The 24,810-nt window shown below is 38.9% G+C and overlaps 1 protein-coding gene across 3 annotated transcripts in view; it reads right to left on the reverse strand.

Moving 5' to 3' along the window:
- The window catches only part of GPBP1 (GC-rich promoter binding protein 1), an 88,448-nt gene extending 67,936 nt beyond the window's left edge, over positions 1-20,512 (reverse strand). For 2 of the 3 annotated variants that reach the window (XM_008569239.1, XM_008569241.1), the window contains exons 1-2: positions 20,150-20,465; positions 17,989-18,959 (exon numbers count right to left, since the gene is read on the reverse strand). The gene's annotated coding sequence lies outside the window, so the exon portion shown is untranslated. Of the gene's footprint in view, positions 1-17,988; positions 18,960-20,149 lie in introns of all 3 variants that reach the window. The other variant, XM_008569240.1, reaches the window with a different exon arrangement.
- Between the last annotated feature and the right edge of the window lie 4,298 nt (positions 20,513-24,810).

The following is a 24,810-nucleotide window of genomic DNA, read 5'->3' on the forward strand; positions in this document are numbered from 1 at the left end:
GGGGGGGGGGGGGGGGGGGGGGGGGGGGGGCTTAATGAGTGAGATCTCACTCTATTAGTTCCCACAAGAACTGGTTATTTAAAAGACCCTGGCAATTCCGCTCTCTCTTGCTTCCTCTTGCCATGTGATCTGCTTGTACCCACCGGCTGCCTGCCACTTTCTGCCATGAGTAGAAGCAGCCTTAGGCCCATGCCAGATGCAGCTGTCCCAGAATCGTAGTTAGCCAAATAAACCTCGATCATTATACATTACCCAGTCTCAGGTATTTCTGTTATAGCAACACAAAAACAGACTAATACAGATGCCCATTACCTAAAGAAACAAATACTTTAAGTATAAAAATATTTCAACTGTAGGCCGGCCCGGTGGCGCACTGGATAGTGCGCCGCTTGGGAAGTGCGGCGGCGCTCCCGCCCGAGGGTTCAGATCCCACATACAGACCGGTTCCCGCTCACTGGCTGAGCGAGGCGCGGGAGCAACACCGAGGGTTGCAATCCCGTTGCCGGTCCCCGGTCCGGTACGGGGGCAACACTGAGGGTTGCGATCCGTTGCCGGACACGGAAAAAGACAAAAAAAAAAAAAACCGAGGGTTCGGATCCCACATACAGACCGGTTCCCGCTCACTGGCTGAGTGAGGCACGGGAGCAACACCCAGGGTTGCAATCCCGTTGCCGGTCCCCGGTCCGGTACGGGGGCAACACTGAGGGTTGCGATCCGTTGCCGGACACGGAAAAAGACAAAAGACAAAAAAAAAAAAAAAAAAAAATATTTCAACTGCAAAGCCAGGCTAAATATATATAGACTCATAACTAACTGTATAAAAAATAAAATGTGAAGCAGCTGACATTTGGAGTACTGAGAGTCAAATAATTATTAACAAATATTCATAAGGAACTACAGAAAACTATGAAGATCACTGTCATAAGGAAAATAAAAAAATATTCTCTATGATCTACAAGATACTAAATGTGTCTATTCTCTTCATTGGTATACATTACAAATACAACATCTGCAGTTCATGATGACATCCTGACCTCAAAGATCCTATTTTTAAAAAATAAGAAGAATAAAGGAATTAAAGAATAATAAAAGAATAAAAAATTGAAAGAAAAAGGTCGTGGGCACTTCATGAAATTTTTGGAATAAAGTAAATGGACACATGATAACTGATGAAATGACAATGGGACCCAAGGCCTAGAATACATGTAGAAAGTTGATCTGCTCCGTAGAATGCTGAAATGATTCAGGACTGTGAAACTGTGGGTACTGCAGATTCAAAAGAGGGCAGAATGGGGCATGAGATTAAAAAGAAAAGTAAATGAAAAATATGAATGCCTAATAGTCTACATGAATATGAGCACATAAGCATAACAACTACATCAGAATAAACAGATAGATTCTTTCAAAAATGTAAATAAGGGGCCAACATGGGCACTGGCACCACAAAGATTTTTGGCTTTTCATGATCCTACAACATAACAGCCATTCAGTAAGCAATGCTCACATACCCAAAACTCCCAAATAGCTTTTTATTGTCTTATTCTTAAATACGAACTAATAATCATCAAATGTTTTATGGAAAAGAGGCAACAGGAAAGGGGACCTTGGTTTTGATAACATGAAGGTCAAGGGTTTGAATCCCCAACCCAGCCTGCTGCGGGGGAGGGGGGCAACATACTATGAACACAGAGGAAACAAATAATGCAAGAAATAACCAGCAAAACAAATGCATTTTTCACAACTGCAAGGATAAAGAGCAAGTTTTAGACAGAAAAGAAAGCACCCTCCTACAAATTAAAATTTTTTGCTTTGATTTAAAAGTTTTTTTGCTTGATGCAATCTTCAAAGTTACTTTTCCTTACAATTGCTCCCATCATTGGGAGACCTAGTCACCTTCAAGCAACAGGATGCCCATAGGACTTCTGTAACCTAGACAGCTCCCAGGCTGAGTATGGAAATTAAGACTTCTCCTCAAATAAAGTATGAGATAATAAGTAAAAAAGTCTTGTAAACTGTAAACTACTATATAAATTACTATTTTTTTTAATTATTATGACAATTTTTTTAAAATCCTAGTCTTTTTGGCACCATGAAGGCAAGTTTGCTCGATAGCTGTTATTTGCCATGATATGGTATAAGACAACACAAAATAGGTGGAAAACAAAGGTAATGCAGCTATGGTTTGAATGTCCCCCCCAAAAACTCATCTTGAAATTTGATCCCCATTGTAACAGGATTAAGAGGGTGGAAGGAGGGGGCAGGAAATGGAAGGGAAAAAAAGAGGGCAGAAAACCCAACTATGGTATTTCAAAGGTGAGGCCTCTGATAGGTGATTGGCTCTTGAGGGCTATACCCTCAGGAACGGATTAATCAATTCATAAATGAACAGGCTGATAGGTTATCATGAGAGTTGACCGGTGGCTTTATAAGCAAAGAATGTGAGCCGCTTAACATGCTCTTGCCCTCTCACCATGTGATACCCTGAGCCATCTCAGCACTCTGCAGAGTCCCCAGCAAGAAGAAGGCCCTTACCAGATACGATCACCTTGACCTTGTACTTCCTAGCCTCCAAAATTGTAAGAAATAAACTCCTTTTCTTTATAAATTACCCAGTTTCAGGTATTCTGTTACAAGCAACAGAAAACTAACATAAATGCTTATCCTGAAATTGCCAAAATGTGAAATCCACCAGACTACTCTATGAATCTGGTATCAAATTAACTCTATAACTGGTCACTTTGTGCTGAAACTCCACATCTGGAGTATTAGCAAAGAACAGCAGAAATTTTGACTTTGAAAACTGAAAGAGGTAGAGATGAAAAACTGCTGACAAAAGTAAACATACAGAAGGGAAAGGGAATACTTACTGAGAACCTATGTGCAGATACTGGCATTTTACATATCGCTATTGAACTTGACAAGAAACAAGTATTTTGATCCCCATTTTACAAATAAATAAAAACCTCCGGCTTAAAGAGGTTGTGTCCACAGTGTCACAGCTAGCTCCTAAAGAGCTTGAAATACAATTGTGTCTTACACCTGTCTTCATCTACAGTAGGGTATGGAATTCATTTTTTAAAATGTAACTTTTCTAACTATTTACAACAAAATAATGGGCTTTAGAATATGCATGTTAAGGGCCGGCCCGTGGCTCACTCGGGAGAGTGCGGTGCTGATAACACCAAGGCCCCAGGTTCGGATCCCTAAAAAAAAAAAAGAATATGCATGTTAAGGGCCGGCCCGTGGCTCACTCGGGAGAGTGCGGTGCTGATAACACCAAGGCCCCAGGTTCGGATCCCTAAAAAAAAAAAAGAATATGCATGTTAAAAGCTAATCAACTTTCTAGAAGTATAAAATCATTTATCAGATAAAACATTAAGAACTAGTTTCCTTAATTTCACAGTAAATGGTTTTTTTAACACCCTTTTAATTAACACGACTCAGTTTTAAAACAACAGTGATTCACACAGCATAGCATTACTACTTGACTAGAAATATCAGTGGAAGAGAACAGGAAGTCCACACCCAAAGACAAAATTTAGTATGTGAGAAAGTTGGGACAAGTCTCCTAACCTCAAAACTTACTCAAAATTATCATCATATGGGTCAAAGATTTAAAGGAGAAAAATAAAAGCAAATCACTAGGTAAAAAACTAAAGAAAATTTTTATATCAAAAAGGGGGAGGGAGGGGCCGGCCCGGTGGCGCACTGGATAGTGCGCCGCTTGGGAAGCGCAGCAGCGCTCCCGTCCGAGGGTTCGGATCCCATATACAGACCGGTTCCCGCTCACTGGCTGAGCGAGGCGCGGGAGCAACACCGAGGCTTGCGATCCCGTTGCCGGTCCCCGGTCCGGTACGGGGGCAACACTGAGGGTTGCGATCCGTTGCCGGACAAGGAAAAAAGACAAAAAGACAAAAAAAAGGGGGAGGAAAATATAAGTATGACACAAAACCCAGAAGTGATAAAAATATACTTACATATTCAGGTATATATGCATAAACACAAAAAGCAATCTATATCACAAAATTCACCAAAACCAAGGTCAAAGGAAACAATACACTGTGGGAAAAGTATTCATCACATATAGCACATAAAAAGGGCTGACCCTCCTTCATACTTAAAATGTTCCTACAAATCAACAAGAAAAAAAAACTCAATAGAAAAATAGGCAAAGGATCAAGTTCACAGAAAAGGACTTATACATGGAAAATTTTTATTCTCATTCAAAAAGAAAATGGCAAAATACCAAAGAAAACAGTATGACACCCCATTAGTGCTAAGAATGTTAAGTTGGTATACCTCTATGGAGGGCAATTTGGTATATCATTCAAAACTATGCTGAGAAATTCACTTATTGGAATTTACCCCATATTTACAAGAATGTTCACTAGAATTGTTCATAACAGCAAAAAAAGAAACAATGTACATCAATAGAGATCTCATTAAACAGACTACTATGCAAGTCAGTAAAAAGAATGAAGCAGCTTTACATGTATTAATATGGAATAATCTTCCAAGATATTTTGTTAAGTAAAAAGACTGTGAAGCAGGGTAGACATCAAGCTACTACCTTGTATTAGAAAGAAAAATAATATACATGCTTAATATGAGGGTACTTCAAAAACTTCATGGAAAGTTTTATATTATCTTTTTTTTTTTTTTTTTTTTTTTTTTTTAAAGATGACCGGTAAGGGGATCTTAACCCTTGACTTGGTGTTGTCAGCACCACGCTCAGCCAGTGAGCCAACCGGCCATCCCTATGTGGGATCCGAACCCGGGGCCTTGGTGTTATCAGCACCGCACTCTCCCGAGTGAGCCACGGGCCGGCCCATTATCTTTTAATTCTATTTTTCCACACACTTTTTGCAGTACTCCAGCACATATTATAAATAATCCAAGATACATTAGGTAGAGACCTTACCTAATACAAAATGTTAGCCTTAATAACAGGTATATAATTAATTCCTTAAATTTTGGATTTAAGTTTTAGTCTTATCTGTCAGGCACTGTCCTGAGCTATAATACCAAACCATAAAAAATACAAGTCTCAATCACCTAGATGGTAAAAGATGTATACTTTGACCTGCCACTGCAGTCATAATTTGGCTTCTACTAATCTAGCCAACTCCATCCACAGACTATGTACACAAAAGGTCCTAATTAAATTGGACTAAGGTGAAAATGTTTTCACTTACTTTTTACCATTCCCACATTGTCACTATAAAAGGAACTCATTTTAGTGGAAAAAAGACTAAAGAATAATTCATATGATAGATCTGAAACTACCAGTCGGGTTAAAGGGAAAAAATGAAGGTACCTAGTTTGCACAGGTAAAGTCCTTAAGACATCTTGTATCAGGTGAATCCATTTTTCAAGAAGTTTTCAACCTAGCTAGTGTTCCAAAAAAAATTTGTTCACTCACCTGACGATACTCACTGTAATAGCCTCAAGTTTAGCATCCTTCTAGAGCTTTAGTAAATAAGCCCCTTGCAAAGGATCTGTAACATGCTTTTCTTACACAGAACCAAGAGATCACACAGAAATTTTCTAATACCAAAGTTAATTAAAGCTCTGTGGGCATAAATCTACACTAGTTTCCTCTCGTTTCCTCCTCAAAGACACTATTTAGTATAAATGAATCATCATGGCCTTCCTGATTTCTGAAAATGAGTCTAAAATGCTGCTCATCCATGCATTTCAAAGTCACTCCTTGAAACCTAAAGCCATTTTTTTTTAACCTGAGATGACAATTTACCCAGGTTTCAATCCCTCTGATTCAATGGTTCAAAACTGGGGAAAAATTTTTAAAGCCTTAAAGGGCCATAGTAATGAACACTTCATCAGGCAACGCCTTCAGAAAACTAATAGCAAACCCCGAACCAGCCTTGAATTTAGCAAACAGACCAGAAGCTCATGTAACAAATTACTTGAGTCTCAGCAGATAAAACAGCTTCTAAATGATCTAACAAATCAATTCAGCTATAAACAATCCCCTGACAACAAATTTCACCTGGTCTCCAGGTATAGCAGCTCTATAAAAATACCAACTGCACATACCCCACCTGAAATGAAAAAAATAAACAGTAAAACTAAATTATCTAAGATGTTAATTCTTTCACTGTGCAAATAACTGCACTGAGAACACAACAGTAAACAAATGAGACAAGGTCCCTGACCTCAGAGTTTTATGTGATAAAGATGGGCCACAGAGAGTAAACAAAATAACTACAGACTGTGTTTTGAATGAAACAGGATCATATAAAAAAGAGAAATCAAAGGATATAGGGAAAGAGTTGCCCAATTTATACAGAATGGTTAGAGAAAGTCTCTCCAGGAAGGTAACATATGCAGATCCCTGAACCTGCCAGCCACCAAAAATAAATACATAAGATAAAACCTTGTAGAGAAGGTAATGATTGATATAAAATTGAGCTAACAAGGGAAGAACAAAGGAAACAGGAACAAATATAAAGGCCCTAAGACAGGAAGGAAAATGCCTGGTGTGTTCAAGGAAGAGAAAGAAGGCCAAAGGCCAATGGGCCACTTGAAACAGTAAGTAAGTTTCCAGAGAAAGGCAAGGGACAAACAATGCACATTTTTGCAGGCTATCGCGTGTGCATGTTATTTTTAGGTCTAATGGAAAAACATTAGAGGATTTTAAGCAGAAAGTCACACAATCTGATGATCACCATTTTTAAAGGATCATTCTGCTCTGTAAATAATGAACCACAGCACAAATCGTACAGCAAGAAAGGTAGGCAGCTACCACAGTAGTTCAAGTGAAAAAAGACAGTGGCTTGGACAAGTCTAGGGGCAGTGGAATAGAAATGCACATATTTGGAAGATCTTGGAAGCAGAGCAAATAGATTTAATACATTATATGTCAGGAAGAAGAAATCCAAAATGTTTCCCAGCTATTTTAGCTTGAATGAATAGGTGGATGGAGGAGCCACTAAGAGATAAGAAAGGACAGAGAAGATGAGAAAGAAGAGCACAGTTTCAGACATTAAATTTGACAAATGGAGAAGTCAAGAAGGCAGTTAAATTATAAGTCTAGAATATGGAGAAAAGATCTAGACTGGATACTTAAATTTAAGGTCATGTGCTTAAAGATGTCATTCAAAGGTACAGTACTGTGGAGTAAACTTACATTTATAAAGCAAATATATCAGAGTCTAGTTCCCTGCTTCAGGTTTAGTCTATCTTTAAAAGTACATATAAAATGTTAACCTTGCAAAAGACAGGAAACTTTCCCGAGGCTAAAAGTCTCTGTTGTAAGATAAAGAATTCTAACACAGCAAGGCCAAGGACAGACAAGTTACTGGTTGATATGTAGAAATACTGGGAAATTGCTGTATGGAAAAATGGTGTTTGCTAAGATCAAGCTTTTGTTGGTGAATCGACTTGTAACCTTTTACAAATTGCATTATGGAATGTCACTTTGCTTGTTACCAGCCTCTATTGTTAAACTATTACCCCACCTATGTTCTTTTTCTGTAACTTCCTGGTCTAGAAAATAAATGTGGGGAGAGAACCACAATTCATGGTTAATTTCCCAAGGAAGGAATGCCTTGCTCTTGAGGGTTCTGGGAGATTAATCCCTTCGGGGTCTCTCACTGCTCAGAAGAGATGGGCTTTGAGTAATCCTTTTGCAGCTCCATCACCCAGTGGAAGAGAGGTGATAAATCCATGTGAGACAAAGCAACACAATACCAAATCACATATTACACAATTATTATCCCAGAAGAGTCAAAATCATATTTCAGCCATTTTAAATGTGTTGTAAAAAGCAACCTAAATATATATCTGGCTTGTGCTCAGTTGTCCCTTCAAATTTTACTTAACTAAGTTCCTCAATTCACAATTTCTCCCTCATGGTTGGTCAGTCATATGTTCCTCAACCACTACCATGTATGTGACCAGCCATAACAATACTGTTTGTATCATTTTACAATTTTAAAGCATTTAACAATCATTGTTTCACTTCTTTCTAATGATAACCTTGTGAGGCCCTATTTTTGTAGCAAGAATTAACACTTATAAAGACTGATTTGGCCAACACCAAATAGCTATTCCTTAACAGGTAAGAGAAAACCATGAATCAAATTCAAGATTTTTATGCTGTATTCACAGAACTTCAGAGTAAACTACATGAACAGAGGAATCTTATGTCTTTGCCTTGTTCACTACTAAATGCCCAGCACCATGATAGCCCAGGCACACAGTAGGCACTCAAACATTTGCTGAGGCAACAAACATCTTCTTAGCGCTTGACCAGCACAAGACAGATAATCCCAGATCCACTGTTGAGATAATATATTACAGTAGATAAGTTGATACTTTTATATCCTGCTTTCTCATCTCCAATATAGAAATGTTGTCAGGTATTTTCCAAGTATGTTCAAGTATAAACTACACAATATCTAACATTTCCAGCCACTCAAAAGATCACTATATGAATTTGAGATGGCACTGTTTTGCAACAGATCTTATTTCACATGCTCACCCACTGAAACAATTTCCTTATTACTCAAAAATATCCTATGAAAGATTTCAGAAAACGTAAGACATTGATCAGGTATTAAAACAGAAAAAGTTGTCAAATGTTATTTGTATGTACGGACTAGTGTTCCACGGAATTGACATAATACATATATATACATACACACAGGTATCTCTCCTCAATGAATAGAGTCCAGAAATAGTTACACATATACTCAACTGATTTTCAACAAAGGGATTTCAAGGTGATTCAATGAGAAACAAAGTCTTTTCTACAAGTGAAACTTGCACAACTGGACATCTATATGCAAAAAGAAATCTGAACCACATCTTTTCATCATACCACATGCAAAAAATTAATTTAAAATGTATAGATCTAAAATATGAGATAAATTACAAAACTTCTAGAAGATAGCAGGAAAAAATCTTGTGACCTGAGTTAGGCAAAGATTTCTAAGGACATAAGAAAGCACAAACCATGAAAGGAAAAATTAATACATTTTACTTCAAAATTTAAAACTTTTTTTCTTCAAAAGACTCTAAAGAAAATATGAAGACAAATCACTGACTGAGAGAAATTATCTGCAAAACGTGTATCTGGTACACTTGTATACAAAATATATTTTTAAAATTCTAACAATTCATTAAGACAACCCTTTTTTTTTTTTTAAATGGACCAAAGACTTGAACAGACACATCAACACATGAGAAGATGCGTACTATTATTACTAGGGAAATGCAAATTAACGACACAATGCTAATTCAGACAATACAGAACGGTTAAAATTAAAAAGACAGACAACAACAAAAGCTGGTGAGAATAATTAACATGAACTGCAGGTGGGAATGCAGAATGGTTTGGCACTTTGAAAAACAGTCTGGGAGCTTTGTTCAGCAGCTTTAAATACATACAATTCATATGACCCTTGCAATCATACTGCTAGGTATTTTTGCAAGAGAAATAAAAACTTAAGTCCACACCAAGTCTTGTGCAAGAGTGTTCATTATCAACTTCATTCACGATAGCCAAACACTGGAAACAAAATGTCTGTGAACCAGAGAATGGATAAACAAATATGTATATATATATCCATGCAACAGGATACTATTTAGCAATAAAAAAGATAAATACATTGGGCCGGCCCGGTGGCGCACTGCTACAGTGCGCCACTTGGGAGCGCAGCAGCGCTCCCGCCTAGGATTCGGATCCCACATACAGACCAGTTCCCGCTCACTGGCTGAGCAAGGTGCAGGCGTGACACCGAGGGTTGCGATCCCGTTGCCAATCCGGGTCCGGTACGGGCGCGACACTGAGGGTTGCGATCCGTTGCCGGACACGAAAAAAGACAAAAAAAAAAAAAGATAAATACATACAACAATATGCATGAAAAGAAGCCAGAAAAGAAAGGCTATACAGATGCTCCTCAACTTGGGGTTACCTCCCAATAAAGCCATCATAAGTCGAAAATACTGTTAAGTCCAAAATGTATTTAATACCCCGATAAACCCATCATAAAGTCAAAAAATCTTAAATTGAACCATCATTGAGAACCGTCTGTATGCGCCACATGAATTCCCCTTATAGGACACTCTGGAAAACAATACACAATACTAAAGGACAAGAAACAGACTGGTGCTTTCCGAGGACTGGGGGTGAGAGGAGGGGAAATAAGGTAACTTTCTGGGGTGACGAAAATGCACTATATGCTGATTGTGGTGGAGTTACACAACTGTATATTCTTAGAGAGTATTTTATTGTACGTACATTATACCTCAATAACCCTATTTAAAAAATTAGGAAGATGACATTTGTTTAAAAAGAGCAATTCTTGAAATGTTATTTAGTGTTAAAACATAGAATAGTGCTTCCCCTATATTACTTTGATCCTAAATTTATCTTGTCCAGTCTGAGGATTTATAAATTAATCTTACAGTTTTTCCTCTACATCAACAACCAAGTCCAAAACCCAAACAGTATACTGTTTTTTTATACCTTCAATTTATGGTAGAAGAAAACTGGTAAAAGAAAACTTGAGTTTTCATTATTTCTAGAAATATGTAACTACACCATAGGATAGCTTTAATTGTGTTGATAAATTGTAAATTCAACTACACTGGAAGTAAATACTAAAAAAATTAAGGAAATTACCTAATTAGGCATGGTACTATTAATCAGTCTGTGGTACTTTTTTCCCTTAAAGGACAAAGTACTCAAGAACACTAGTTTTTATAAGGAGCAAATGACCTGTAAAGGTTTTTGGGGGCTGGCCGCTTAGCTCAGCTGATTAGAGCACAGCCTTACAATGCCAAGGTCACAGATTTGAATCCCTATACTGGCCAGCAGCCAAGAGCGGGGGAGGGGGGGGGGTTTCTGGAAATTTGCAGGGGTGTGAGGGTGTGTTTGTGTTCTAGAGTGGTCACACCTATGGTACCACATATTTAAATACATTATTATAAATATCTTTCCTTTTATCTACCTTCTTGATTACAGCTGTATATTACACTTTGATCTTATGTGCATAAGAAAGTATTTTATTTCAGGCCAATAAAGGGAACTTTAAAAATTACTTCTCATAAAAGATGTATGGCTCTGACTAGAATCTGTATCACTGCTCCAGAGCTAATGTCCAACATGGCAACCAGTAGCCATATGTGGTTATTTAAAGTAAAAATAAATAAAATTTAAAACTCAGTTCCTCATCTGCACTTGCCACATTTCAAATGCTCAATAATGACATATGGCTAGTGACTATCATATTGAAAACAACGCAGACACAGAACACTTCTACCATTTCACGAAGTTCTACTGGAAAGCAGTGCTCCAGAACAAGAGCCATTATTTAGAACACAAGGAAGTTAGATGTAACAGAAGAATACAGTTAACAGAATTCAAATTCTGGCTCGGCCACTTAATGAGGACCTTGGATAAGTTATTTAACCTCAGACTAAGTTTCTTAAGTCATTACATAGGAATAGCACTTATCTTACATGGTGATTAGGAAAAGCATTATGCAACTAAAATACTATCATTAGTTATGAAGGGATCCAGAAGAATATTACTGTATAAAAGCAAACCATATGAAGGGTACATTATCCTCAAGTCACAATTTTTATCATATTCATTAAAGAAAACAAAATTTAGTTGCTGGCTAAAAAGAAAATAAATAATCTTCTAAATTTATGAAACAGAATTGTATGTTACTTTTCTTACATTATCACCTTAAAAACTGTAACTATGCTCCATAATGGTTAGGAAGGCAGGCTCTGGATACAGAAAGCATGGGTTCTGAAATATCACTTACTAGTTGTGTGATTTTTAGCAAGCTGCTTAAAATCTCAGTGCCTTCATTCTCTCAACCTTAGAATGAGGAAAACAAGAGGACCTTTCCACATAAGAGTGTCTATGAGGATTAAATAAGGTAATACACTTAAAAGGTTTAGAAGTTTATCTGGAACATGTTAAGCTTTGATATATTAATTATTAAAAATCACTTATTGGGCCGGCCCGTGGCTCACTCGGGAGAGTGCGGTGCTGATAACACCAAGGCCCTGGGTTCGGATCCCATATAGGGATGGCCGGTTCGCTCATGGGCTGAGCGTGGTGCTGACAACACCAAGTCAAGGGTTAAGATCCCCTTACCGGTCATCATTTAAAAAAAAAAAAAAAAAAATCACTTATTGAGTGGGGTGTTATAACACCAGGCCAACGGTTCAGATCCCCTTAAGTGGCCAGCTGCCAAAAAAACAAACAAACAAAAGTCACTTGTTATAAGGGTTCATATCCAAAATACATAAAGAAGTCCTTCGACCCAACAGAAAAACCCAGTTAAAAAATGGACAAGGCCAGCCAGTTAGTTCAGTTGGTCAGAGCACAGTGTTATAACACCAAGGTCAAGGGTTGGCATCCCCACTCTAGCTAGATGACCCAGAAAAAAAAAAAAGACTCAAATAAATGTTTCTCCAAAGAAGATATACAAACAGCAGGTACATAAAAAGATGCTCAACATCACTAACCATGAGAGAAACGCAAATTAAAACCACAATGAGATGCCAGTTCACACCTACTAAGATGGATACTAGCTAAAACAGAAAATGTTGGGAGTGAAATGTGGCAAAATTAGAACTTTTGTGCACTGCTGATAGGAAATGTAAAATGGTGCAGCCACTATGGAAAACCATATGGTGATTGCTCTAGGCGAAGATTAATGCAAAGCAAAAAAAACAAAAACAAAGGGGCCGGCCTGTGGCTCACTCGGGAGAGTGTGGTGCTGATAACACCAAGGCCACGGGTTTGGATCCCATATAGGGATGGCCGGTTTGCTCACTGGGTGAGCGTGTTGCTGACAACACCAAGTCAAGGGTTAAAATCCCCTTACCGGTCATCATTTAAAAAAAAAAAACCTTACCTCCACATTTCATACAGCAGCTAGAAAGGTTTAATCTCCTGAATCCACACAGATTTAGAATATATATTCTTCTCTAAATTTGAAACAGTCCATTCTCCTATCCGTGGAATGAAGAATTTGACTATTTATGTGGACAAATACTGGTTGTGAGGCATTACTTCCTACTGTGGTTTTTAAATGTATCCACAAAATTTTTTGTCACTAATTCCCTTGGCCTTGATTGCAGGCTAAATTTAGTGACTTGCTTCTAAGAGAATGAGACAGAAGTGACTTCTGAAACTCGTCATAAAAGGTATTACACCTTTCTCTCTTCTCAGATCACTTGCTCTGGGAGATGCAACTGATATATCATAAAGATGCTCAAGCTGGGCCGGCCCGGTGGCTCACTCGGGAGAGTGCGGTGCTGATAACACCAAGGCCCCGGGTTCGGATCCCATACAGGGATGGCCGGTTCGCTCACTGGCTGAGCGTGGTGCTGACAACACCAAATCAAGGGTTAAGATCCCCTTACCGGTCATCTTTAAAAAAAAAAAAAAAAAAAAAAAAAGATGCTCAAGCAGCTCAAAGGAGAAGACCATGTGGCGAGGAAGTTGAGACCTCCAGCCAACGGCCAGCATCAACTGGCCAGGCCCATGAGTGGGCCATCTTGGAAGGAGATCCTCCTACCCCAGTCAAGCCTTCAAACGATTGAAGCCCTAACCAACATCTTGATTGAGACTTTACAAAAGGGAACTAGAACCATCAGCTAAGCTGTACTGAATTCCTGACCCACAGAAACCATGTGATACAATAAATACTGTTTTAAAATCTCAATCATTAAAATATATACATTCATGTTCATGGGAAAGAAAGCAAACTCATTTCTTCTACTAGTACGCATATGTAAAGATAAAGATAACTACTCCTGAGAGTTTTCAGTTTAAGGATTTTTTAAAAATGTACAGGCATGTGTCGCTCAATGTCGGGAATAAGTTCTGAGAAATGCATCATTAGGTGATTTCATCATGATGCAAACATCACAGCATGTACTTACTTACACAATCCTAGATGGAAAAGCCTACTACGCACGTACGCTATATAGTACAGCCATCATTGTATATTCCGTCCATTGCCAAAATGTCATTATGTGGCTCATAAATGTATTTACAAGTTCTGAGTTTCAAAGAAAGCATAACTTGGGTTTTAAAAACTTTTACTCTTGCTTTAAAAAAAAATTATGAGAAAAATTTAAATATGGTTTTAAAAAAACATAACCTTAAAACTGAGTTAAAGAGCAAAAAATGAAGAGCAAAAACATTGCACCCACCACCAAGCTGTGAACAGACAGATGACTCAAGAGCAAGAAACTGAGAGGGATATCTTTTATAAAAAGATGCAGAAACTAGCAATTATTTAAAGGAATATAGAGCAAAAGCCTGCAACTATTGTGATAAGTGGGACAGACAGCAAAAAGGGAAAAAGCAAGCAGGTGAAACTGAAAAACAAAGAGATCCAACCTCAAAAGGTTTATCAGTAATTTTTAACATTTGTTTCTCGTGAGGGTCCTGTTGAAAACAATGGACCTACTCCCCAGAAAAATACATAAGTGCCCACAAAATCATCAATTTCAAAGAATTCTCAGAAACCACTCTCATTCCCATCCATGTAAACAAAAAGAATTCACATTAAGTGCTTTTGACAGGTAAAACATTTAAAAAAAGGAAGGAAGGAATACATCTCTTTCCAACCTGTTCTCTCTTAATACGCCAAATACAAAATGTTCAGGACTACTAATGTAACAAAACCAAGAGCTATATTTGAGGTAGGATTCTCTGGCCCCAAGAGACCCTTCGGGGAAGAGGAGAATGAAGGCTAAGATACGAGTTAGTAAGTTCCTTTCTTTGATGAGGACCAAGCTAGAACAGTAAATGAAACGAAAAAGAAAAGCAGAGCTGTGTGTCATCGACACAAGGGAGAAGTCAAACATACTTTCAGGTTGGCATGGGGGATGTAAGTAATGCTATCAACAGAAACAAGAGACAGTAGGAAGAAACGGTTTGAGAGACTATGATAAATACTGGTTTGACAGGTAAAATGTAGTAAGCAGAATCTTAAAATATTGGAAAAAACTTTACATCTGTACTAAACTTCAAAATTAACAAAAAGCCTCAATGCACATTATTTCCATCTGTTTGAAAAACTATGGCCAAAAGAGTTTAGGTGAATATACAAGGTCACACAGGCCTTTTTCTAGATATTCCATATCCTAAAGCAAACCTTCCTTTGAACTCTCAGCTATTACCTTTTTTCTACATCACTACCTTTTCTAAATCTAAAGTGTTACCTAAACATTTTTATCAAAAACGAAACAGAAAAGATGGGTGGGCAAAGGACAGATGATCAGATCTGGCTTTAGAATCTATCCTTTTGCTTATTTTACTTCCAGACTAGAAGTTCCCATCTTTATCTATTTCTCCTGTGACTCTCCCAATTTCATTTTTTTCTTTCTTTTGCTCACTCCTGTTCTTCCCTCCTCCCTTTCTTAGTTTTAATATATCAGCTTTAAACACAAAAATCCATGTAGTAATTTCAGCTCAAAAATGGTTCAAAACAAATGCAATATGCATTTAGCTCCGTACCTATGGAAAGAGGCTATGGGTGAATGAATTCCAAATACAGCCTGAAACCACATTTTAAATTTTAGCTAACCAAATATCATCCAAAGAGCTACTAACAAATAGCAAACGACTAACAGTCATTTCTATCTCTTAGTTCATCTCCAAGCTCCACTAGTAGTTTATAATAAATATTAACCAAAGAGAAGCAGTATATGAACAGAAAACAAAAATATCAAGGATAATGTTCAAATAGAATTAATTAGTAAAGTAAAAACTACAAGAATGCCATGTAAGTATAATATAGTGATTAAGACAATCGACTCTGGAGCCAGACTGCTTGAAGATTTGGTCAAGATTACAATTCTAGCAACTTTCTCCCAGTCTCAGCCTCCCCAAATCTTAATTTTGTCACTTATACTACTGTAACAATAATACTTTACTTACAAAATTACTACTAAGAAGATATAACACATAAAGCAGACAGCAAAACACATGACACCATGATCTTCTATAAATGTTGGCCATTATGATTACTATTTTCAGACCTATAGTTTAGACAAGAGAAAAAAGGAAGGAAAAAAATAGGAGTGGGGAGATGGGAGGAAAAGAGGTATATTTCTGAGGGGAAAAACAGCAACCCAGAAACTGCTTCAATTACTAACTAGTGGGACTATATATTTCAATCCCCAGAAAATATTTAAAATATCTACCAAAATGGTCAAATCACACTGTACCACACAAATATGCACAAGTAAAAGTTAAAATTTAAAAAAATAAAATAAAATGCAAAAATAAGCTACAGGAAAGGAAAAGTTCAATAAGTAAACCTATCCTTGAACAATTGCTGTAAGCAAAATTCACAAATGTTAGAATATTCAAGGATCAAAGTTAATTGTTAAAAACCCTAGTCTCTAATCTTTCAATAGGGGTGATTTAAAAAAAAAATCAAAAACAACAAATACCATGTGGTTCTTTTCAATGTATAAAGGTACTCTGTTTCCAGTTCAATTTCGTAATCACATTTAAGATGCATATTCTTAGACAAGTAACTTGAAAAAGCCACTAAAGTGAGGAATGCATAAAGTACAGGCTCTTCTCATTAAAAGAAGGAAGAGGGCAGAATGTTCTCACCAATTTTTATATAAATCAAGGCGGAAACTAAATTAGAAGTAACACACAGATCTAACAAAACAAACACATGTAATCTAGCTTATCATGACAGAGGGAACTGTCGAACTCTCTAACCCAACTTTGGGGCGGAAAATAAATTCTACATATAAATATCTGAATACCTACATTCTTTTAGATTCTACCATCCCTTTTGCTCTAAGTGAGCTGGCAGGATTCAACAGTTTAGCAAAAAAGTTCTGTTTCAAAATAAATCAGCAACTGACGAGTTATTAGGCCATCTTGGTAAAATGCTCAAAAACTACAATCTTTTTTTCTCAGAAAAATAACTAAATAAAATAAACCCAAATTAAACTTAGCTACATTGATCTTTTCACTAATTATTAATTGCTTAAAAAATAAATTTTAGTGAATCTCTTTACAAATAACACTCCTACTCAATGACTACGATTCACTAAAAAATTAAATGTAGTCACTAATGGTAACTAAAAACACCATTCGACCCTGAAAAAATATAAGTATCATTAAAAGATAGTTTTCCGGGCCGGCCCATGGCTCACTTGGGAGAGTTAATATTCACAATTTTTTTTAAAAAGCTTTGTTCATAAACTTAAGCCAGCATAAACTTCCTGAGAGGAAAAAAAAATGTATACTCACATTTTCTTAAGTTATTTTTTTAAAGGTTCTTAATTAAGCTTGCTCAGTTCCCCTCAGATTCTGTACCTAGTAACCACCTTTTTGAAAGCAAAATCTTAAGGAATCACTTGAAATACAAAACCACTTCTAATTGTTTCAAAAACTTAATTTCTATAATAGATTGAAATGTTAGAAGCTGGTTATGCCTTAAAACAAGCTATTTCATGAAATATCAGATTAAAAACCAAGACCTGTATTATAATTTGTTTAAATAACTACACAACTCTAAACTGGAACACTAAATTCCATTTGGAATGCAGTCTAAACACATTTTTCAGAAAGTAACTGGCTATCAAAACACATTTAGAATATAAACTGGCTATCAAAAAACATGAAATATTTGTTGGGTTTTTCCCCTACCGTTCTACCTCTCTATGAACCTATAAAGCCTAAGACCATATGGATTTAGTTTTTTTGCTTTAAAAGCACAAAAACTTAGGACTGTTTAAATCTGAAATATTCTTAAGCCTTAAATCTCTTTTTCTGCATTTCAATTCATTCAGACAATGGTTAATAGTTGTTTTCAGACTGTCCAGGAAACTAAAGCCAAGCAATAGTATTGCAAGAAACTAAAAGGCTTCCAAGAATAACACAGGATAACTTGACTCTCATTACAGTCATAAATGAACATTTGATTTGCTCACCATAATAGTACTTACAAATTCCAATAGGACTGCACAGGAAGGTGCTGGTTTTTTCTCTGTAATCTTTGTTTTCCAGTTTGTTCTTTTATTTTGTATCCTCTGAAATAATATCCAAGTTCTTTGAAGATACTTAACCTATGACTATTTGACATAGAGTTACTTCAAGTCAGCTACCCATACTTCTGTTTTAAAGTTTTCATATGGCTAACTCCAGAACTAGCCAAGTTCCTTGGATTTAAGATCAAAGTCTTCTTTCTTATTCCATGTACTTGTCACTGTTGTACTTATCCACTCCAGATGAAATATCCAATTTATGAGCCAAAAAGCAGAAACAAAAAGAAAATTTCACATCTGAAGAGCATTCCTAAACATCAGCATATACAGAGACACATATAGCTATCTCAATACTACCATGCTGCTGGGAAATTGCAACATCTTAAATTTCCACGTAAATAAAACATAAAAAGAAAAAAACTCTGTATTCTTGCAATGTCTTCATTTAGAAAAGCTGTCCCATTGTGACATGAAAAGGGCTGCAGTCAAAAATTCCTAAAACTTTTAATAAAGGTAAAAGTAAACTGCCATGAAACTTCAGCAATATTTAAACAGTAATTTGAAACTTCTGAAACTACTCAGTACACAAATCAAACGTATCTTACAGTTTTGGCTGAAGAACACCAACAACAGGCGAGGAGGGGTGGGAGGGGGAGACAAAAAAAAAAAAAAAAAACACCAGCTGAAATACTTTAACCAGTTATATAATCCGCTTGAACCAAAATACTGAAGAAATGCCGGGGTCTCTTTTTAAGTAGCGTGTTGAATTGTTCACTATCAATTCACTTGAAAGATGATTCTTGCCAATTTTAATAAACTCCTGGGGCAAAATTATCCAAAAACACTGTAATTCCAAAATGGCCACTTGAAATATCCGGGGCTTTTTACACAAAACCTAGAAGATGATCTTCACATCTGCGTAACTGAATCACCTGTAAAAGTTATAAAAAACAACTTTAATTACACACTGAGTTTTGATTTTGAGCTAAAAAGCAATCCGCACCTTAAAAAGTCAACCTCCAGAGAGAAAGGCACTTCTGTATAATCCTACAGGGGCCTTGAAACGGCTTTGCCCAGCAAGCACCCACCCAATAAAAGTCTGCAGAACGAAAAGGACTTAGAAGGGGCAGAACACGGTGATGGAAGATGGTATTATGGAGGACAACTACTGATATGAACTGGGAACGGCGTGCAGATATAATATTGGGGGATTATATAAGCAACCCTTTTTGTACTTTGAGTAAATATTAAAACTATGAAATCGGCACACAATCTTTTCAAAAAGATTCTAATTCTACTCAATGTACCAAAGGAAAACCAATAGACAGGTGTGCTACCATGGAGCTTTAGTAAACGTAACTTAAGGAACATAAACAGAAAAACGCTCCCTCCAAATTATAATGTCTTAAAGAGAAGACAGATTTTCCCCACTAAGGCTAAGAAAGGCAGATGCGAAGTGGGCCAAGAACGTTTCTGAAATTCGCCTGAGGAGACTTCCTCGCTTCTGGGGACAGCAGTGGATTTCCTTGAATGAAGAAAACTGCTTTCTCCCAAAACTGAGAGGGTGAAAAGTGCCGGGCTCTTCTCGTAAACCACAGAAAGAATGATTCTCTCCCAAAAAGAACAGGTCCCTCAGACCCCACAGGACTCAGGGACAAGGTAGCTCTCGCCCCAGTCCACGGCCAGCGCCACGGACCTGTGAAAGGCGGAAGGAGCCGGGGAGCTGCTGAAGAAACCGAAGGCCACAACTCGGCCTGGACTCCCTCAGCCCTCCGAAAAGAGTAGTGGCGCAAAAGGAGGCGGGCGTGTGCAAAAAGCCAGAGGAAGGAAGACCAGCACGGACACCGTCCCCAGCCTTCGCCAACCACCCCCCCAGCCGTCGAGGCTAAGCCACCCACCCCCTCCCCACAACCGCCACCTCCGCTCCACCCGGGGCGAAGTCAATACCTAGAGGGGCTCTCCGCGCCTCCCTCCCCGCTACCAACTAGCTCCCCGCCGCCCCCGGGCAGCCTCACACCACGCGCCGCCAACGCCGCTCCCGACCCCTCCAACCCCAACACCGACATGGGCACCCCCCCGCCCTCCCCCGGACTCCAGCGTGGAGTACAGAGGACGGTGTTACCTTCCGCCCCACCAGAGGTACCCCTGGCCTGGGGGTGCCGCTGAGCTCGATCCCGGGAGAAGGTTTTCGGCACTTTGAATAATCCCCTTTTGCCGCTTTTCCCTCCCCCACAAACAGTCTCAGTCCCAAAATGGCGCCGACCCGATCCGCAATGTTCTGGGCCAAGTCTCGCGAGATGGGGGAAGGTGGCGAGGCGGGGAAGAAACTAGAGGGGTTGAGGAGAAGGGGGGTAAGGCGGAGAGAGGAGAAGGAGGAGGGAGAAAGGGTGTGGAAGAAGCGATGCGAACGAACCTACTGGGAGGGGCCGCAGGAGGAGCACCTCCACCAGAGAACCTTCTGGCCCAAGCAACCGCTCACGCCCCAAAGAAGCTCCGCCCTATACGTCGGGCGGCTGGGGTGGGGGCGGAGCTATGAGTGGGGGCGGGGCTTCGAGGAGGCCCCGGAGGCAGGGGCGCGCGGGGGGCGGTGGCTCCGCGCGGTGACGTCAGGAGCAGCTGGAGTCGGGGATTACCCCCTGCTGCTGACGTGAGGATGGTGAACAATCGGGAACTTTCGTTGGAAGGGGGAATTCCCCGCCGCTCCCTGAGGAGCCCCTCCTCCCTCCCTCCTTCCGCCTGGGGCCGCCCCGAAGTCCGGGATGGTGGGGCCGCGGGGAGCGCGAGAGAGGATCGCTTTGCCGGGAGGCCGCCGGGCTGCTCGAGTGGCGCGCGCCGGGTCGTCGTCCCCGGCTCTAAGCTCGGAGGAGCCACGGTACGCACCACTCGCCCGGGTACCGCGCTCGGGCCTGGGTGAATCGGAGATCCCCAGTCGCCTGTACACAGGCGTGCGCGGGCGGCGCGTCGGCCGAGCTGGCGCGGGAGCAGTGGGGTGATCTGAAGCAGTAGTCCACCCTGGTATGCAAACACCGAGTGTGTCGGATATGAGTACACAAGGGAGGCCGGTGGCTGACGAAACCAGACTCGCGGGGAACTAAGCCCAGGTTCTCAAAGGGTTAAAAATGGCTATTAGCTACAATCGCGCCACTCATTTTTCTTTCTGCTAAAGCTCAGTAAGTGAATTAATTTCAGCAGAGGTCTCGGGGACCCGTGTAGCCCATACGATGTTTTTTTAATGAATGTTTTGGTATTCACAGTTGTTTCCGTGATTGTGTTTCTGTGATTGATACCTTTACGCCTTATAACTGAAGGCTGACTTTGAAACCTGTGAAATTGGCATTCCAGGAGGGGAAAATACTAACTTCATTTGTTTAGACAGAAGGTGGGGGAAGGGTGTCTTAACGAGGAAAACTCTGGAAAATAAAAAGTATTTGGGCCTTTGCCCTCCCCCAACCCACAAGGGCTTTATACATGCACAGACATTTTGTGATCTTTTTATATGCATTATGGAGTTCGTAGTTTAAAGGACTGCTTCTGAGATCTCCTTGAATGACTACTAGAATGTAAGCTCACCAAAATTTACACTTCCCAATCTTTATTTTAGTCTTCATCAGTGAGATGGACACTTTTGGCAATTAAGAATGCCCTGCTGGGTGCAAAGAAAAGGAAACACTTTCTGGATGCCTTGTCTGTGCCAGTCATTTTGATCCCTGTATCAGCCTCGGAGGTGGGTGTTATTTTCCTCATTTTGCAGATGAGGAAACTGGTTCAGATTAAGTAACGGCCTGTAAAGTTACCCAATCTGAAAGTCTGGCGCTACAATTTGGGTGTACCAGATTTAAATTCATTCTTTTCACCACACCACATTCCTTCGGTGGAAGTAACTCATGTATTGAGAGAGGACCTGACCTATTGTGCTTCTGTTTCTAAGCATGATGCGAAACCAAGAAACAAAGGAAAAAATTGATCATTTGAACACACAAAAATTGTGCCTTTTATTTGACAAAAGATACTATAAAGTTGAAAAACAAATAGTGAAACGATTGTAACACTAGGACAAACAGGTTAACAATTATATGTACTCGGTTACTATCCTTAGTATATAATGTTTGATTTGCATAGTAGGTATATCAAGAACGTTTACAAATGATTAAGGGAAAAATACCACACCAGCTCTTTAAAAAGTCGAAGGACATGAACACACTATTCGTGTATAGAGAGGGAGTCAGTAATTATATGAAGAGATGTTCTACCTCATTAGAAATCAAAAAATGAAAATAAAACTAACAGTGATGTACCACTTCTCACTTAGCAGATTGACAAAGATTTTAAAAGACTGAAAACCTAGAGGAGGGTATATGGATTTATTTACATTAACCATATCAAGAATGAAAATCTGGCTGGCTGTTTAGCTCACTTGGGAGAGCATGGTACTGGTAATCGCAAGGTCAAGGGTTCAGATTCCCTTACCGGCCAGCCACCAAAAATTGTTAATAAATTAAATTTAAAAAAATAAAAAGAATGAAAATCTGTACAGCCTTTCTGGAATATAATTTGAATTTCATAAGTGTTTTTTAAATAAGTCTTTAAAATGATACCCATTATCCAGCAAAACAACCAAAATATGACTGATAAATTATATAAAATTCTCAAAATCTAGTTATGTTGTCAGGTCACTGTGAAATAATATGCTGTGCATTGATTGAATTGTGTCCCCCAAATTTCATATATTAGAAGCTTAGTCCCCATTGTAACTAAGTTAAGGGTGGGAAATTCTATTATGGTAATTGAAAGGCAGGTCCTTGAACAGGTAATTAGGTTCGAAGAGCATGCCGTAGTGAATGGATTAAAAATGGTAGTCATGGGCATGGTTCTGAGGGCTTTAAAAAAAGTGAATGGGGAGGTTGCTCTCTGCTCTCTCTGATCAGCTGTTTCACTGTGTGATACCCTGTGTCACTGAAGTCACCACCAGCACCCTCACCAGATGTGTTCCCTGGACTTCTGAAACTGTAAGCAATAAATTTCATTTTCTTACAAAATATCCAGTTCCATGTATTTTGTTATAAGCAACAGAAATGCACAAATACATAATAGTCATTCATTTAACCAAAATGCTAATCAGAGACTTCAAAAGCAACTGAGGAAGTTACATCTCTAAAAACCTTAAACCTTTCAAAGCTCAGGTTTCCCAAGTAATCAAAAACCTGATCAAGACAACACAGAAAATTATCTTGATAAGATGCAAAATCTTTGTGTTTCGGAGTCAGTTACCAAAAAGGTAAAGAAAAATCTCATGTAGTGTGATTGTTTCTTCCTATAGGAAGGCTATTTAGATAACCTGTGTAGTGGATTGAATTATGTCCCCCAAAACTCACTGAAAGCTTGAATTGTGTCCCTAAGTTTTATGTATTAGAAACTTGGCTCCTACTGTGACTGTTAAGAGGGTGTAGTTGAAAGGAAAAACCTTGAAGAGGTGATTAGGTTGTAGGACCATGCCATAGTGAATGGATTAATAATAGTGGTGGGGCATCATTCTGAGGGCTTTAAAAAGAGAGTGCATGATGAACTATCTTCTGCTCTCTGCTTCCACCATCTTGCAATGTGAAATCCCTGTGTTGCTGTGGCCACCACCAGATGGACTTTGGACTTCCCAGCCTCGGAAACTAAGCAATAAATTTTGTTTTCTTTCTAAATTACCCAGTTCCATGTAGTTTGTTATAAGCAACAGAAATGGACTAATACAACCTGTAAATCAAACTAAATGAAAAGATATTTTGAATTTAATCAGACACAAGAAGAATGTGTCCAGGGTTATGAGAGTACATCATATTACAGAGAAACATAAGCAAGAAAAATTAGTACCTTGAGCAGGAGTATACACGACTCTTAGAAAACATGGGAAGTCTCCTAGTTACATGAAACAATTTAGACACCTCAAGAAATGCCAAGAGTACAGAATCAAATTATACTGGAGGAAAAACATTGCTTTTCTAGAACTTCAAGACAGAACATTTCAGTGTCAGATGATAACAGAAGAGTTAACTGATGAAAAAGTTAAAGAGATAGTTATCATCCAAGACCTTCTAGGAAAAAAAAAGGAAATGAAGGAATAAAAGAAATAAATAATTTTTTAAAAAAAGACCTTGTAAAGGGGAGAAAAAGGAAGAGCTGCAGGCATGATGTATGGCCTGCAAATTACATACAGTGAGATACAGCAAAAGTTGAACTTTTGAAATATAAATATAGGAAGCTTCAAGAGGAAGATTCTAGGCTGGCCAGTTAGCTCAGTTGGTTAGAGCATGGTGTTCTAACACCAAGGTCTAGCATTTGGATCCCCGTACCAGCCAGTGGCGAAAAAAAAAAAAATGAAAGGGGCCGGCCCGTGGCTCACTCGGGAGAGTGCGGTGCTGATAACACCAAGGCCCCGGGTTCGGATCCCACATAGGGATGGCCGGTTCGTTCACTGGATGAGCGTGGTGCTGACAACACCAAGTCAAGGGTTAAGATCCCCTTACCGGTCATCTTTAAAAAAAAATGAAAGGAAGGAAGGAAGAAAGAGAGAAACCTCATGATCCTCTGGAAAAAGAGATAAGAAAACTGAGACTCCAGGAAGAGAAAGAAACTAAGAAACTATATAAATATGATGGTGGCTGGGACATCCCTGGCCACGTTTCTGTTTCTCCTACACACCAGAATTCTCCCTGATGAAAGTCATCACATAAACTATTTCTTCTGCCTGGAGCACGTGTGCCCTCCCACTTTCTGCCACCAACTCTTACAAGCTTT

The sequence above is a fragment of the Galeopterus variegatus genome, unplaced genomic scaffold (genome assembly GCF_000696425.1).
Source record: "Galeopterus variegatus unplaced genomic scaffold, G_variegatus-3.0.2 Scaffold483, whole genome shotgun sequence".
In the NCBI taxonomy this organism is placed as follows: domain Eukaryota; kingdom Metazoa; phylum Chordata; class Mammalia; order Dermoptera; family Cynocephalidae; genus Galeopterus; species Galeopterus variegatus.